At 41.2% G+C, this 16752-nt stretch overlaps 1 protein-coding gene and 1 long non-coding RNA gene across 2 annotated transcripts in view; one reads left to right on the forward strand and one right to left on the reverse strand.

Moving 5' to 3' along the window:
• The window catches only part of mcc (MCC regulator of WNT signaling pathway), a 257268-nt gene that overhangs the window by 44260 nt on the left and 196256 nt on the right, over positions 1 to 16752 (forward strand). The window lies entirely within an intron of this gene.
• LOC137320945 (uncharacterized) overlaps positions 1 to 16752 on the reverse strand; it is a 44156-nt gene that overhangs the window by 22231 nt on the left and 5173 nt on the right. The window contains exon 2 of the long non-coding RNA XR_010962681.1: positions 15598 to 15819. This is a non-coding gene — a long non-coding RNA (uncharacterized lncRNA). The remainder of the gene's footprint in view (positions 1 to 15597; positions 15820 to 16752) is intronic.

Genomic DNA, 16752 nt, shown 5'->3' on the forward strand with positions numbered 1-16752 from the left:
TGACCCCCTCAACTGTTGCAAACAGTCTGCTTCTACCCTGTTCCATCCTTTTCATAAGTTTAAACATTTCTATAATATATCGCCCTGTTGTTCTAGCAAAAAAGATCCCATTTTTCAACTCTGTCTTAGTATTTGTATTTCTTCATGCCCGGCAGCATTCTGGTGAATTTGCACTGTACTCTTTCAAGCTTCAATATCCTTTTTATACTGCGGAACCCAACACTGCACACAGTATTATAACTGAGGTCTTATAAAAGTTTTATATAGGTTCTTCATTATCTGTTGGCTTTTATATTCCCGTATTTACCATTTCTGTTACCTCCTCAAAGTATTTTGAGGTTTGTCAAAAACAATTTACACGATGGGCCGAAGGGCCTCTATCCGTGCTGTATAACTCTAATTGCCCCTTTTGAAATCTGTGCTGGCTGTTTCTAACTATTTTGTCTTTATCGAGACATGTGGTAATTTCATCCTTAATTGAAGTCTTTTAAAATTTTCCCTGCCACATATGTTAAGCTAACTGGCCTATAATTATCCAGATTAGCGCCCCTTTTAAAAATGGGTACGACATTGGCCTCTCTCCAATCCTACTGTCATCAGTTCTGGGACAGGAAGGAGCTGTACCACTGGGACTGGTTCCACCTAAACCGGAATGGGACCAGTGTCCTAGCGGAAAGGATAAATAGGGCTCTGGATATGACTTTAAACTAGTAAAACGGGGGGGTGGGGGGCGCGGGCGGGCGGGATCTGGTGAAAACAACATAAATCTGAAGATATAAGAAATATGAGCTGAGAGTAAAAGTCAGACCAAGGTAAGGAATAAGGAAGGGTAACATAAATGTTCAGGGAACAGATGCAGTTATAAAACATATGTACAGAATGACTGTTAAAAATAAAGTGAGGGGAACAATATTAAAACAAATTAAATTGCCTGTACAGCAATGTGCACAGCATCTGAAACAAAACTGGGGAACTGGAGGCAATAATTTGTAGCAAGGAGCCAGATGTAGTAGGGATAACTGAAATATGGCTACCTAAAGAACAAGACCGTCAGTTAAATATTGCAGCATATAATATATTTAGAAAGGATAGGGAAGGAAGGGGGTGGATAGCTGTACTAATTAGAGACAAAGGCAATAGAAAAAAGAGGCATAAGGGATATTAAGATAGAAACAGAATCTATATGGATTGACAATTGTAAACAATTTTACAACACCAAGTTATAGTCCAGCAATTTTATTTTAAATTCACAAGCTTTCGGAGGCTTCCTCCTTCGTCAGGTGAACGATGTGAAAAGCAGTTCACCTGACGAAGGAGGAAGCCTCCGAAAGCTTGTGAATTTAAAATAAAATTGCTGGACTATAACTTGGTGTTGTAAAATTGTTTACAATTGTCAACCCCAGTCCATCACCGGCATCTCCACATCATGACTATATGGATTGAGACAAAGGATAAGGGACTGGTCATGTTAATGGGTATATTCTATAGACCACCTAATAGTGGAAGGGAAGTGGAGGAAGAAATATGTAGGCAAATCTATGAAATGACTAATAAAAATTTGAATAATCATGGGAGATTTCAACTACCTCCAAATAAACTGACAGGAGGTAGGGAAAGGGGAATGAAGTTTTTACAGTGTGCACAGGACTCCTTTCTTACCCAGTTGTGAGAAGCCCCACAAGAGAGGAGTCACTGCTGGATCTAGTAATGGGAAATGAACCAGAACAGATAAGAAAAGTAAGCGTAGGGAAACATCTAGGCAATGGCAATCATAACATAATAAGGTTTAAAATAATGATTGAGAAAGACATAAGTAAGACCAAGACCAAAGTAATAGATTGGAAAAAAGCTAATTTTAAGTGGATGAGAATGAAACTTGTGAAGGTAAACTGGAAAAAAATGTTGACACATGAAGAGAACAGCAGTGGGAAATATTTAAAATGGTGATCGATAGAGCAGGAGAAATATACTCTTAAAAATAAAACAAGAACAAACTAGTCAATAATGAAACACCATGGATGAATAAAGAGATGAGATAAATTGAAACTAAAGAAAAAGGCATACACTCAGTACATAAGACAACAAAGATGAGGATGACAAAAGGGGATACGAAGGGATTAGGAAAGAAGTAAAAAAAAAAGAATTAGGAAAGCAAAGAGGAACTACAAAATGAAATTATCAAGGAATATAAAAAAAATAGTAAAGAATTCTACAGACACATAAATAACAGAAGAAAAATCGGGATAGGGTCACTAAGGGATGCACAAGATAAACTCACAGGTAATATCAGCGAGATGGCAGAAATATTGAATAGTTACTTTGCCTCTGTATTTACCAGACAGACTAACAAGGTGGGCATGACATTAGAAGAAGAGATCAAAAAAGATATAAATACATTTAAGATAGAAAGAGGGGAGATAATTCAATAACTAATCAAACTTAGAGAGGATAAAACCCTTCGTCTGGATGGATTGCATCACGCATATATAAGAAATTGGGGAAGAGATAGCTGAAGCACTATTTTTATATATAATATAACATTCACGAGACAAGGTAATATTGCCAGAGGACTGGTGGACAACTAATGTTCCTATATTTAAAAAGGGAGATAGAACAAGTCCAGGGAACTATACACCAGTTAGCTTAACGTCAGTGGTAGGAAAGATACTGGAATCTTTACTCAAAGATGTAATAGAAAAACATCTAGAGAACTAAAATACGAGAAGGGAACGTCATGCTTGACCAACCTTATTGAATTCTTTGAAGAAGTAACATTGAGTAGAAAAGGGTAATGTAGTAGATGTAATATATTGGAATTTCAAAAGGCCTTCAATAAGATACCGCATTGTAGACTAATCATAGAATCATAGAAGTTTACAACATGGAAACAGGCCCTTCGGCCCAACATGTCCATGTCGCCTAGTTTATACCACTAAACTAGTCTCAATTGCCTGCACTTGGCCCATTTCCCTCTATACCCATCTTACCCATGTAACTGTCCAAATACTTTTTAAAAGACAAAATTGTACCCGCCTCTACTACTGCCTCTGGCAGCTCGTTCCAGACACTCACCACCCTTTGAGTGAAAAAATTGCCCCTCTGGACCCTTTTGTATCTCTCCCCTCTCACCTTAAATCTATGCCCCCTCGTTATAGACTCCCCTACTTTTGGGAAAAGATTTTGACTATCGACCTTATCTATGCCCCTCATTATTTTATAGACTTCTATAAGATCACCCCGAAACCTCCTACTCTCCAGGGAAAAAAGTCTCAGCCGATCCAACCTCTCCCTATAAGTCAAACCATCAAGTCCCGGCAGCATCCTAGTAAATCTTTTCTGCACTCTTTCTAGTTTAATAATATCCTTTCTATAATGGGGTGACCAGAACTGTACACAGTATTCCAAGTGTGGCCTAACTAATGTCTTGTACAACTTCAACAAGACATCCCAACTCCTGTATTCAATGTTCTGACCAATGAAACCAAGCATGCCGAATGCCTTCTTCACCACCCTATCCACCTGTGACTCCACTTTCAAGGAGCGATGAACCTGTACTCCTAGATCTCTTTGTTCTATAACTCTCCCCAACGCCCTACCATTAACGGAGTAGGTCCTGGCCCGATTTGATCTACCAAAATGCATCACCTAAAGTCAGAGCATGTTGAGTTGGGACAGGTAGCAGAATGGATAGCAAGCTGGCTACAGAGAGCAGGAACTAAGGATAGCTACTCAGACTGACAAAAGGTGGGAAGGGGTGTTCTACAGGGATCGGTGCTGGGACCATTGTTGTTTACCATTTATATTAACAATTTGAAATCGGCAATCAGAAGTACAAGTTCAAAATTTGCGGATGACACCAAATTGGAGGGTGTAGTTCAAAATCTTCAAATGCTTCAAAATCCAAAAAGACAATAATAAACTTGCAGAATGGGCGTGTAATTCGCAAATGAATTTCAATATAGCTAAGTGTGAGGTGGTGCATTTTGGTAGGAAGAATGAGGAGGCCAGAAATTGGTTGAACAATAAGAATCTCAATGGGGTAGAGGAGCAAAGAGTTCTCGGGGTACAAATACACATCACTAAAAGTAGCGATGCAGCTTAAGGCCATTAAAAAAAAAGCAAACAAAACACGGGTTCAATTCTAGAGGGATAGAATTGAAAAGCAGATAAGTTATGTTAAACTTGTACAGAACATTGGTTAGACCATACTTGGAGTACTGTGAACAGTTCTGGTCTCCATATTATCAAAAGGATGTAGAGGAATTGGCGAAGATGCAGAAAAGATTCACAAGATTGATACCAGAACTGAGAGGATATACTTATCAGGAAAGGCTGAATAGACTGGGGCTTTTTTCTCTAGAATAGAGAAGGCTGAGGGGTGACCTTATGGACGCCTTTAAGATAATGAAAGGGTTTGATATGGTAGATGTAGAGATGATGTTTCCACTTGTGGGGGAGTCCAAAACTAGAGGTCATCAATATAAGATAGTCACTAATAAATCCAACAGGGAATTCAAGAGAAACCTTTTCACCCTAAGAGTGGTAAGAATGTGGAATGCGCTACCACAAGGAGTAGTAGAGGCAAATAGCATCGATGCATTTAAAGGGAAACGAGATAAGCACACGAGGGAGAAAGGAATAAAAGGGTATGCTGATGGCGTTAGGTGAAGTATGGAGGGAGGATTCTCGTGGAGCATAAACATCGGCATAGACCAGTTGGGCTGATTGGCCTGTTTCTGTGCTATAGACTCAACATAACATCCACAATGAATGGAGTCCTGAAATATAATTTCCTCCTTCAACTCCTTTGTCTTCCCTTAGCTTAACTAATTAATTTATCTGAAAGTTTCCTTTTATCCATCACAAGACGCTGTAGTACCATGTGGCTCGATCTGCAGTGATACCTTGTTATCTTTCGCTACATGTGATGAGCAGCTGAATGTTCTGTATTTTTTGTTTTGTAAGACATTGAGGTGTTTAAATGAAAGTGAAACTCAAATGGTTGCGCAACATCATTTGAACCCCAAACTGTGTTACACCCTTGAAGTACACATGGTCATCTGAATAGGAAGAGTAATGGTAGAACTGGGTCTACACCCAAAACCTCAACCAATCTTTTCTCTTTACATATGCTGAGAGACTTGCTGTATATTTGCAATATTTTCTGTTTTTATTTTAGATTTCCAGATTTTTATCTGAACTGACTATTGTAGCTGTGAACTACAACAAATATATATTAATGACCTGGACTTGGGTATACAAGGCATAATTTCAAAGTTTGCAGATGACATGTAACACGGAAATTTAGTAAACAGTGAGGAGGATAGTAACCGACTTCAGGAGGATATAGACAGACTGGTGAAATTGGCAGACGTGGCAGATGAAATTTAATGCAGAGAAATGTGAATTGATGCATTTTGGTATGAAGAATGAGGAAAGGCAATATAAACTATATGGTACAATTATAAAGGGGGCACAGGAACAGAGACCTGTGGATGTACAAATCTTTGAAGGTGGCAGGACAAGTTGACAAGGCTGTTTTTAAAAAAAAATATATGGGATCTTTGGCTTTATAAACAGAGGCCTAGAGTACAAAAGCAAGGAAATTATGCTAAACCTTTATGAATCAGTGGTTAGGCCTAAGCTGGAGTATTTTGTCTAATTCTGGGCAGGACACTTTAGGAAGAACGACAAGGTCTTGGAGAGGGTGCAGAGGAGATTTACTAGAATGGTACCAGGGATGCGGGACTTCAGCTACATGGAGAGACTAGAGAAGCTGGAGGAGTTCTCAGAGCAGAGAAGGTTAAGGGGAGATTTAATAGAGGTGTTCAAAATAATGAAGGGTTTCGATAGAGTGAATAAGGAGAAACTGTTTGCAGTGGCGGAAGGGTCGGTAATCAGAGGACACAGATTTAAGGTATTTGGCAAAAGAACCAGTGGCAACATGAGGGCATTTATTTTTACGCAGCGAGTTGTTATGATCTGGAATGCACTGCCTAAAATAGCGGTGGAAGCAGATGCAGTAATGGCTTCCAAAAGGGAATTGGATAATTCTGGTGAGTGCATTTTTTTTTTTGTGTCTTTAGTGTATTTCTGTTAAGTTTAGTAAATCTAATAAATAAAGGCATGGCCGGGCAACTCAGACCCGTTGAATGCACATATGGGAACTCCAGGATGCTTCCTGTATCCTGGACAACCATGGGTGCAGGAATTGTCGTACGCTGGAGGAGCACGAGCTCTGGGTTTCGGAGCTTGAGCAACAGCTGGCGTCACTACAGTGCATTCGCGAGGCTGATTGTTTCGTGGATAGCACGTTTCAGGAGGTGGTCGCCCCGCAGCTTAAGAGAGTGCAGGCAGTGAGGGACTGGGTGACGGCCGGACAGGCAAGAAGGATCAGGCAGGTAGTGCAGGGGACCCCGAAGTGTATCTCGCTCTCATCAGTATTCAGTTCCGAATACTGGTGAGGGAGAGGGTTCCCCTAGCTGGGGAGTGCACCCAGAGCCAAGACCACGGCACCATGGGTGGCTCAGCTGTACACGGTGGGAGGAGAAAGGTCAGAAGAGCAATAGTGATAGGGGATTCTATAGTTAGAGGAACAGACCGGTTTTTCAGTGGCCGTAGATGTGACTGCAGGATGGTATGTTGCCTCCCTGGTGCCAAGGTCAAGGATGTCATTGAGCGGCTGCAGAACATTCTGGAGGGGGAGGCTGAACAGCCAGAGGTTGTGGTTCACAACGGTACCAACGACATAGGTAGGCAGATTTTAAGGAGTTAGAAAAAGAGTAACAAGCAGGACCTCCGGATTACTCCCGGTGCCACGTGCTAGCAAGTATAGAAATAGTAGGATAGAGCAAATGAATCCGTGGCTAGAGAGATGGCGCAGGAGGGAGGGCTTTAGATTCCTGGGGCATTGGGACCAGTTCTGGGGGGAGGTGGGACCTGTACAGGCTGGACAGGTTGCACCTCAACGGAGCTGGGACCAATGTCCTCACAGGGAGGTTTGCTAGTGCTGTTGGGGTGGGGGGGGGGGTTTAAACTAATTTGGCAGGGCGGTGGGCACCAGGATGTAGCATTGGAAAGGAAAAACAAGGTGCACAAAGAATTGGGAGAGAAAGATAGCACTAGAGCAAGAAATAGTCCGGTATTAGGTGGGATCTAAGAGAGAGTGCAAGAAAATCAAAAATTAGTTTACAGTGCATGTGTGTAAATGCACGAAGCGTGGTAAACAAAGTTGGTGAGCTGCAGGCTCAAATAGCCACATGGGAATATGATGATGTGGCAATAATGGAGACCTGGCTCAAAAAAGGGCAGGATTGGGTTCTAAATATTCATGGATACAAGGTGTTCAGGAAATATCGGGAAGGAAAGAAAGGAGTGGTGGTTGGCAGTACTGATTGAGGAGAATATTGCAGTGCTGGAGAGAAACGATGCCCTGGATGGGTCAAAGGCAGAATCTATTTGGTTAAAGTTAAGAAACAATAGAGGTGCCATTGCACTACTGGGAGTATTCTATAGGTCACCAACTAGTGGGAAGGATATAGAGGAGCAAATTTGCAGGGAAATTAGAGAGGTGCAAGAACTATAGAGTAGTCATAACAGGGGACTACAACAATCCTAATAGACTAGGATAGTAATATAAGGAGCAAAGAGGGGGAGGAATTTTTGAAGTGTGTTTAGGAATACTTTCTTGACCAGTATGTTTCCAGCCCAACGAGGAAGGAGGCAATGCTGGATTTGGTTCTGGGGAATGAGGCGGGCCAAATGCCCCAAGTGTCAATGGGGGAACATTTAGAGAACAGCGATCATAGTATCATAAGGTTTGGAATAGCTATGAAAAAGGACATGGACCGCTCTAATGTAAAAATACTCAATTGGAGGAGGGCCAATTTTAGTGGGATGAGAACAGGTCTGGCCCGGGTAAATTGGAATTAAGATTGGCAGGCAAAACTATAATTGAACAATGGGCGGCATTTATGGAGGAGATGATTCGTGTACAGTCTAGGTACATTCCCACGCAGGAGAAAGGTAGGGCAACTAAAGCCGAGCTCCCTGGATGACAAAAGAGAAAGAGAGTAAGATAAATCAGAAAAAAGGGGCGTATGACAGATGTCAGGTTAATAACACAAGTGAGAACCAGGCAGAATATAGAAAGTTCAGAGGGGAAGTGAAAAAGGAAATAAGAGGGGCAAAGAGAGAGTATGAGAATAGACTGGCTGCCAACATAAAATGGAATCCAAAAGTCTTCTATAGGCATGTAAACAGGTAGTAAGAGGAGTACTTTGCATCTGTCTTTACCAAGGAAGAAGATGGCTGCCAGAGTCTCAGTAAAGGAAGATGCAGTTAAGATACTGGATGTGCTAAAAATTGATAGAGGAGGTATTAGAAAGGCTAGCTGTACGTAAAGTCCAGATGGGATGTATCCTAGGTTGCTGAGGGAAGTAAGGGAGGAAATTGTGGAGGTACTGGCCATAATCTACCAAACATCCTTAGATACAAGGATGGTGCCAAAGGCCTGAAGAATTGCAAATGTTACACCCTTGTTCAAAAAAGGGTGTAAAGCTAAACCCAGCAACTACAGGCCAGTCAGTTTAACCTCGGTGGTGGGGAAACTTTTAGAAACGATAATCTGGGACAGAATTAACTGTCACTTGGACAAGTGTGGATTGATTAGGGAAAACCAGCATGGATTTTTTTAAAGGCAAATCGTAATTAACTAACTTTGAGTTTTTTGATGAAGTAGCAGAGAGGATTGATGAGGGCAATGCAGTTGATGTGATGTATATGGATTTTCAAAAGGTGTTTGATGAAGTGCCGCATAATAGACTTGTCATCAAAATTGACGCCCATGGAATAAAAGGGGCAGTGGCAGCATGGATTGAGAATTGGCTCAGTTACAGGAAACAGAGAGTAGTGGTGAGCGGTTGTTTTTTGGACTGCAGGGAGGTGTACAGTGTTGTTCTCCAGGGGTTGATACTAGGACCACTACTTTTCTTGATATATATTAATGACTTGGACTTGGGTGTACAGGGCACAATTTCCAAATTTGCAGATGACACAAAACTTGGAAGCGTAGTGAACAGTGAGGAGGATAGTGATAGACTTCAAGAGAATATAGATAGGCTGGTGGCATGTGCGGACCTGTGGCAGATGAAATTTAATGTAGAAAAATGCTAAGTCATACATTTCAGTAGGAAGAATGAGAAGAGGCAATATAAATTGGAAGGCACAATTCTAAAAGGGGTACAGGAACAGAGAGACCTGGGGGTATATGTACACAAATCGTTGAAGGTGGTAGGGCAGATTTAGAAAGCGGTTAAAAAAGCATACAGGATCCTGGTCTTTATAAATAGAGGTATAGAGTACAAAAACAAGGAAGTCATGAACCTTTATAAAACACTGGTTCGGCCACAATTAGAGTATTATGTCCAGTTCTGGGCTCCGCACTTTAGGAAGGATGTGAAGGCCTTGGAGAGGGTGCAGAAAAGATTTACTGGAATGATTCCAGGCGTGAGGGACTTTAGTTACGTGGATAGACTGGAGAAGCTGGGGTTGTTCTCCTTTGAACAGAGAAGGTTGAGAGGAGATTTGATGGAGATATTCCAAATCATGAAGTGTCTAGACGGAGTAGATAGAGAGAGACTGTTCCCGTTCGTGGAAGTGTCAAGAACCAGAGGACATAGATTTAAAGTGATTGGCAAAAGAACCAAAGGTGACATGAGGAAAAACTTTTTTTTACATAGCGAGTGGTTAGGATCAAAAGAGAATTGGATAAATACTTGAAGGGAAAAAAATTGCTGGGCTGCAGGGATAGGGCGGGGGAGTGGGACTAACTGGATTGCTCTTGCAATCTGGCACAGTCTCGATGGGCCGAATGGCTCCCTTCCGTGCTGTAACCTTTCTATGGTTCTTTGATTCTAAATACTTGAAGGGGAATACTTTGCAGTGCTATGGGGAAAGGACAGGGAAGTGAGATTAATTGAATAGATCTTTCAAAGAACCAGCACGAGCACGATGGGCCTAATGGCGGCCTGCTGTGCTGGATCATTCTGTGATTTTAACTGCTAACCCTGGAAGTGACATCCGCAGCCTCACAACTCTCAATCAATTTCTCCTGCCCTCCCTTTTAAAATTCATATTCAATCTTGTGTCTATGTCCCCTTGTTCTTGACCCCTCAACTGCTACAAACGGTCTGCTTCTACGCAGGGAGCACGAACTGCAAGTTTGCAGATGACACTAAGATTTGTGCGAGTATCATGACTATAGATGATGCTTGACTGGTTCAGGCGGAACTTGATTGGGCGATTAGGCTTGTGACTAGTAAATGATATTTAACTTAGAAAAGTGCAGTGTTATATATGTGGGCAGAGTGAATGCTGACCAAACATGCACCCTTCATGGAAAAGGGCTAAAGCAGGTGGAGAAAGAAAGCGATCTGGGCATTCTAGTGCATAGATCTCAAAAGGTTCATGAGCAATGCCATGAAGCGATAGCGAGAGCGACTAGGGTGTTGGGGTGCATTTATAGGTCACTTAACAAGAAGACAAAGCATACTATTTCGTCCTTTTACAAGAACTTGGTCAGGCCTGCGTTAGAATAGGAATGTAGCAACAGGAGTAGGCCATTTAGCCCCTCACGCCTGTTCTGCCATTCAGTGAGATCATGGCTGATCTGTGGCCTAACTCCAGGTCCCTTAATACCTTTGGTTATCAAAAATCTATCAATCTCAGATTTAAAATTAACAATTGAGCTAGCATCAACTGCTGTTTGCGGAAGAGTTTTCCAAAGTTCCTAACTTCACTCCTGAACGTCCTGGCTCTAATTTTTAGGCTATCTCCCCCAGTCCTAGATTCCCCAACCAGCGGAAATAGTTTCTCTCTATCTACCCTATCAGTTCCCCTTAATAGCTTGAAAAGTTAGATCAAAACACCATGTAATCTTCTAAATTCCAGGGAGTACAACCCTAGTTTGTGTAATCTCACCTCATAATTTAGCCCTTGGAGATTCATTCTAGTAGATCTACACTGCATTCCCTCCCAGACCAATATATACTTCCTAAGTTGCGGTGCCCAGAACTGAACACAGTATTCCAGGCATAGCCTAACCAGGGCTTTGTATAGCTGTCACATAACTTCCACCCGCTTGTACTCTAGTCCTCCAGATATAAAAGCCAGCATTCAGTTAGCTTTTTTGATTATTTTCTGTATCTGTCATGACATTTTAATGATGTATGTACATGGGCCCCTAAGTCTCTTTGGACCTCCACTGTTTTGAGCTTTTCACTATTTAGAAAGTACTCTGATCTATCCTTTTTAGGTCCAAAGTGGATGACCTCATACTTGCCTACATTGAAATCCATTTGCCACAGTTTTGCCTGTTCACTTAATCTATTAATATATCTAATTTTATGCATCTACACTGCCTACAATGCTGCCTATCTTTGTGTCATCGGCAAACTTGGATTTGTGGCTTTCTAAGTCGTTAATAAATACAGTGAATAGTTGAAGCTCCAACACAGATCCCTGTGGGACACCACTAGGTGCATCCTGTCAATTTGAGTACCTGCCCATTATCCCGACTATCTGTCTCCAGCTGGTCAGCCAATTTCTTAACCAGATCAATAATTTGCCCTCTAATCCATGAGCTTCAATTTTAGCTAACTCTTATGCTGGACTTTATCGCATGCCTTCTGGAAGTCCATATAAACAACATCCATTGACATTCCCTGTCCACTACTTTAGTCACCTCTTCAAAAAAATTCAATCAGGTTCGTCAGGCATGACACCCTTTACAAATCCATGCTGGCTCTCTTTGATCGGCTGAAAATTTTCAAGGTGTTCAGTCACTCGATCTTTGATTATAGACTCTACTAATTTCCCGACAACAGATGTTAGGCTAACTGGTCTATAATTCTCTGGTTTCTCTTTCTCACCTTTCTTAAATAGCAGAGTGACGTGCAATTTTCCAATCTAAAGGAACGGTTCCTGAATCGAGAGAACTTTGGAGGATTATAGTTAGAGCATCTGCAATGTTCTCACCTACTTCCTATACAACCCGAGGATGGAAACCATCTGGTCCTGGGGATTTGTCACCCTTTAGTCCCGTTATTTTCTTCATTACTGTTAATTTGCTTACGTTAATTATGGTGAGTCCCTGTTCCTGTCCCTGGTTCTATATTAGTTTCCTTGGGGTGTCTGGCATGCTATCTGTTACCTCTACTGTAAATACTGATGCTATTTCCTTATTTTTATTTACAATATCATCAGTTTTTAAGGGTCCCACATTGCTCTTAACCTCCCTCTTTTTCCTAATCTTGTAAAAAAAAATTGTATTGATTTTGATATCCCTTCCAAGTTTCTTCTCACATTCCCTTTTTGTAGCCCTTACTATCTGTTTTGTCACCCTTTGCTGTTTTTTGTATCTCTCCGAGTCACCTGGATCTGTGCTATTTTTTTGTATTTTTGTTTGCTTTTTCTTTTAGTTTTATATTGTCCCTTATCTCTTTTGTTGTCCTGGCTGTTTTTCTTTTATCAAGTAGAGCCCTTGCCCTTTAGGGGTATAAACTGGTCTGTATCACGTTTAATTCTTTTTTTGAACACCTCCCACTGATCATCTGTCGTTTTACCCATTAACAGATTTACCCAATTTACTGTGAACAGTCTCTATCTGATCCTGTTGAAGTCGGCCTTACCTAAGTTTAGAATCTTAGTAGCTGTTATGGGTTTCTCACTTTCAAACACAACGTTGAAATCGATCATGTTATTTTCGCTATTGGATAAATGTTCACATACCGTTAGGCTGTTAACTAAATCTGGATCATTGCTCATTGCTCATTATTAAATCTAATATGGCCTGCCCCCATGTTGGTTCTCTGGCATATTGTTGCAGAAAGCTGTCCTGAACACACCCAAGAAATTCGTTAACTTTCTGACATGAGCTCATCTGCTTATCCCAGTCTATATGAAAGTTAAAATCACTCTGCCTTTGCTCCTAGTACAGTCTTAAATCCTCTTCTATTTCTTAATTCTACCCATACAGTCTCCACTGCCTGCTTACCTCTTGTTATTTTCCCTCTTATCATTGAAGTAATTTCATCCTTAATCACTAAGGCCACTCCTCTCCCCACCAGTTTCCCTATCCTTCCTGTAGACCTTATAACCTGGTATATTCCAGTCCTAACCATCTTCCAGACATGTCTCAGTAATGACTACAATGTCGTACCCTCTAAGTTGAATTTGCGCCTGTAATTCATTCAGTTTGTTCCTTATACTTTGTGCGTTTGCATAAAGAACGCTTATTTGGGCCATAAACTCTAACCTGTCCTGCTGTAATGTTGTTTTTCTCACGCACTCCTGATTTAATTACTTTACATCTTTTAGTTTCCCCTTTACCTGTAGTGCCTAAAGCATAATTTCTGACTATTACTCTACTCTCTTGTTTGTTCTAGAATTATTATTTATGCTACCTTCTCCACCTGAGCCCCTCCTCCCCCCAATTTACTAGTTTAAAGTCCTTGTGTGATTGCCCTTTTTATCCTTTCTGCTAGGACCTGGTCTCAGCCTGGTTCAGGTGGATCCCGTCCCAATGATGCAGTTCCTTCCTGTCCTAGTACTGGATTACCAGTGTCCCATGAAACGGAACCCCTCTTTCCCACACCACTCCTTTGGCCTCCCTAATCTTATCCCTATGCCAATTTGCATGTGGCTCGGATAATAATTCAGAGATTATAACTCTTGAGGTCCTGTATTTTAATTTAGCTCCTGGTACTCTCAGAACAGGACTTCTTGCTTACTTTCCTATGTTGTTGGTCCCGACATGGACCACAACGACTGGATCCTCCCCTCCCCCTCCCTCTCCAATATTCTTTCAAGCTGGTTCGAGATGTCCCTCACCCTGGCACAAAGAGGCAACATACCATGTAGGACTCTCGATCCTGCTTACAAAGAATGGTATCTGTCCCCCTAATTATTGAATCCCCTACAATTACCACATCATGCTTCTCTTCCTCCTCTTCCCTTTGGACAGCCTTTTACTCCAAGGTGCATGGTTAGCATTCTGGATCCCCTTCCAATGATCATGATCCTTATCCTCATAGATAGCAACTACATTGTACCTGTTGGATAGGATCATTTTCTACGGGTCCTCATTCTCCATTTCGTTTGGATTCCCTTTACTCTGCACACTATCGGTCACCACTCCTTCTGATCCTGTACCTTGCTACGAGGTGTGACTGAAGTCCGAAGCAAATTGTCCAGATACTCCTCCCCCTCCCTTACGTGTCGAAGTGTGTCAAACTCGCACTTCAGCTCAATGACTCTGAGCTGTAGAGCTTTGAGGCAGAGACATCCACTGCAAATATGTACGCTCGGGACATTCTTGCTGTCCACTAACTCCCACTTACTGCAGTCCAGACTCATAACCTGCTGTGCCATATCTTAGTCTATATTTAGTTATAGATAATTACTTTTTAGTCTGTTTTGGTTTATTTTGCTTTTTAAAAAGATTTAGTACCTCCTCTACACCTAATTCCCACTCTCACCAATTTCTCAAGTTCCGACTCAGTTCACAATCCACTCTATCATCATTGATAAATACCATACCATACAAAGGCTCATTCCAAAATAGACAAACAAGGGAAACTACAAAAGAATACTGATAAGATGGTGAAATGGGCTAAAAAGTGGCAGATGGAATTCAATATCAGTAAGTGTGAAGTGACACATTTTGGTAAAAATAACAGCAATGATTATATTCCGAATGGAAGTAGGCTTGGTGCTGTGAAACAGCAGATGGATTTGGGATCCTGGTTCACAGGACATTAAAGGCAGCATAAGGCTGGAATAAAGCTAATGGAATTCTAAGAGGTATAGAATATAAAAGCAAAGCAGTAACGGAACTTCTCACACTGCTCCACTTGTGGCCTAACCATTGTCTTTTAGCAATTCACCATCATTGCCTTTTTTTAATAATCAAAACGCAAATTCCCTTTGCCTTTTCTATCTGCATATCTATCTTTTTAAAATCCACATATGTGATCCCCTAGATTTTTCTGTTTCTCTGCTCTGTTAAAGGTGTACTTCCTTTCATTATTCTTTTGTCCAAAATGTATTACTTCACATTTATCTGTGTGGAACTGCATCAATCACCTATCTCTGCTCTGCTAGCCTTTCTATGTCTTCCTGCAATACCTTGCATTTTTCCTCACAGCTTGTCATGCTCCCTAATTTGGTGCTATTAGCAAATTTTGATATAATCCCTCTTGCTTATTGTTAAGGTTTTGGGTTTTACACTAGATATTCTACTCTGGTTCAGAATCACTGATCACCCCCATGCTTTGGGCCCCTATGATCTGAAGTGTGTCTTTACCTGGCTAATATCTAGGTAAATAAAAGTGGGATTCTGGGGTTGAACAGAGAACCCATGTCATTATCCTGGCTTAATCGAAAGGTCCATGTGACCCGCCACATGATTCTCATCTTCAGTGGTTGGATTCAATATGCATTCTAGCAGATCAGAGCTCAGGCTGTAAACCAACAAGGATAGAACAGGTAATTGAACAGTTTTCAATATAAACAATGTATTTATGGTCATTTACAAACCTCGCTATCCTTCTTGATGCGTTAAAATAACCAACACACTTCTTCTGAGTTATGTCTCAACATAAAATTGAATCTGGGCTCAGGCAACCCTGGATAAATCCACAAATAGAAACTTCTGGCCTTACAGCTGTCAGTCAAAGAATCATTGGCTCCATCCCCACTCTCAGGTCTGGCATCCCAAACACAGCTGTCAAACAACCTGTCTTCTGTCTGCAACTGCACCTGGGAACACAATGGGTTAAACCATCAGCCACGCATTTACTAATTTTAAATGCATGTCTCATCATTGTCAGTGCAGGCAACTTGTCTAGATTATGAGCTTTTGTGCATTGAAAAGGCTGGCAATTTTCTGTGAACCTAGGTTTCTAACCTCTCGTGCTGTTGCTATTAATAAGGAATTCAAATCAATAATCTATCAAACATCCACTGTAGTCCCTTTTTATTTTGAGAGAGAGAATGCGTTAGATCCTTTGGATAATTGACAGCTTTATTTAATTGTAGTATAAATTGGGAGAAAGGAAATATATCACTGAGGACGGGAGGTATGTCTCACCATAGCATGCTGTAGCACTTCTTTGCTTCTCAAGTTGTCACATGTTATGCTATTTAGCTATAAATAATATAAAGTCCAAGTACTATATAAAAATAAGGACAAAATATGACTCTAAAATGGCAACTGGATTGCATTTGAATGTCCTGGTCCAATTATTCACTGCCCTTTAACTCTCCTTCACCTGAAGATTACAGCTGGTTTGGACATCCAGTGTGTGCAGTACCATGGGAGATTGATTAGTCCACATAATTAAGTCTTGCATCCACTGTGCATCTGTTTCATTATGCCTTTCAAAGGTACCACACCTCTAAGGCAAAAATGAATGAATGATTGAATGAAATGAGGAATAGTTAAAACACCAGATATCAGTTTGCCTAAACGTAAATGAATCCTTTCCTGTAATTCCTTGTAACTCGACCCGACCCGGCCCATTCGGTCATACCTGCCCAAGTCCATCCCTATATACAATTTTCTCATCAGCTGTTGTACAGTAAAGGAGCTGAAAGTGCAAACAGCTGAGGGGAAAAGTACAAGTGGAAAGGGCTCTGGTTGGTCAGGGTTGACTGGGGGAATGACATTGGCCAAGCTGTTAAAGTCTCCTG

This window comes from Heptranchias perlo, chromosome 4 (genome assembly GCF_035084215.1).
Source record: "Heptranchias perlo isolate sHepPer1 chromosome 4, sHepPer1.hap1, whole genome shotgun sequence".
Taxonomy (NCBI): Eukaryota; Metazoa; Chordata; class Chondrichthyes; order Hexanchiformes; family Hexanchidae; genus Heptranchias; species Heptranchias perlo.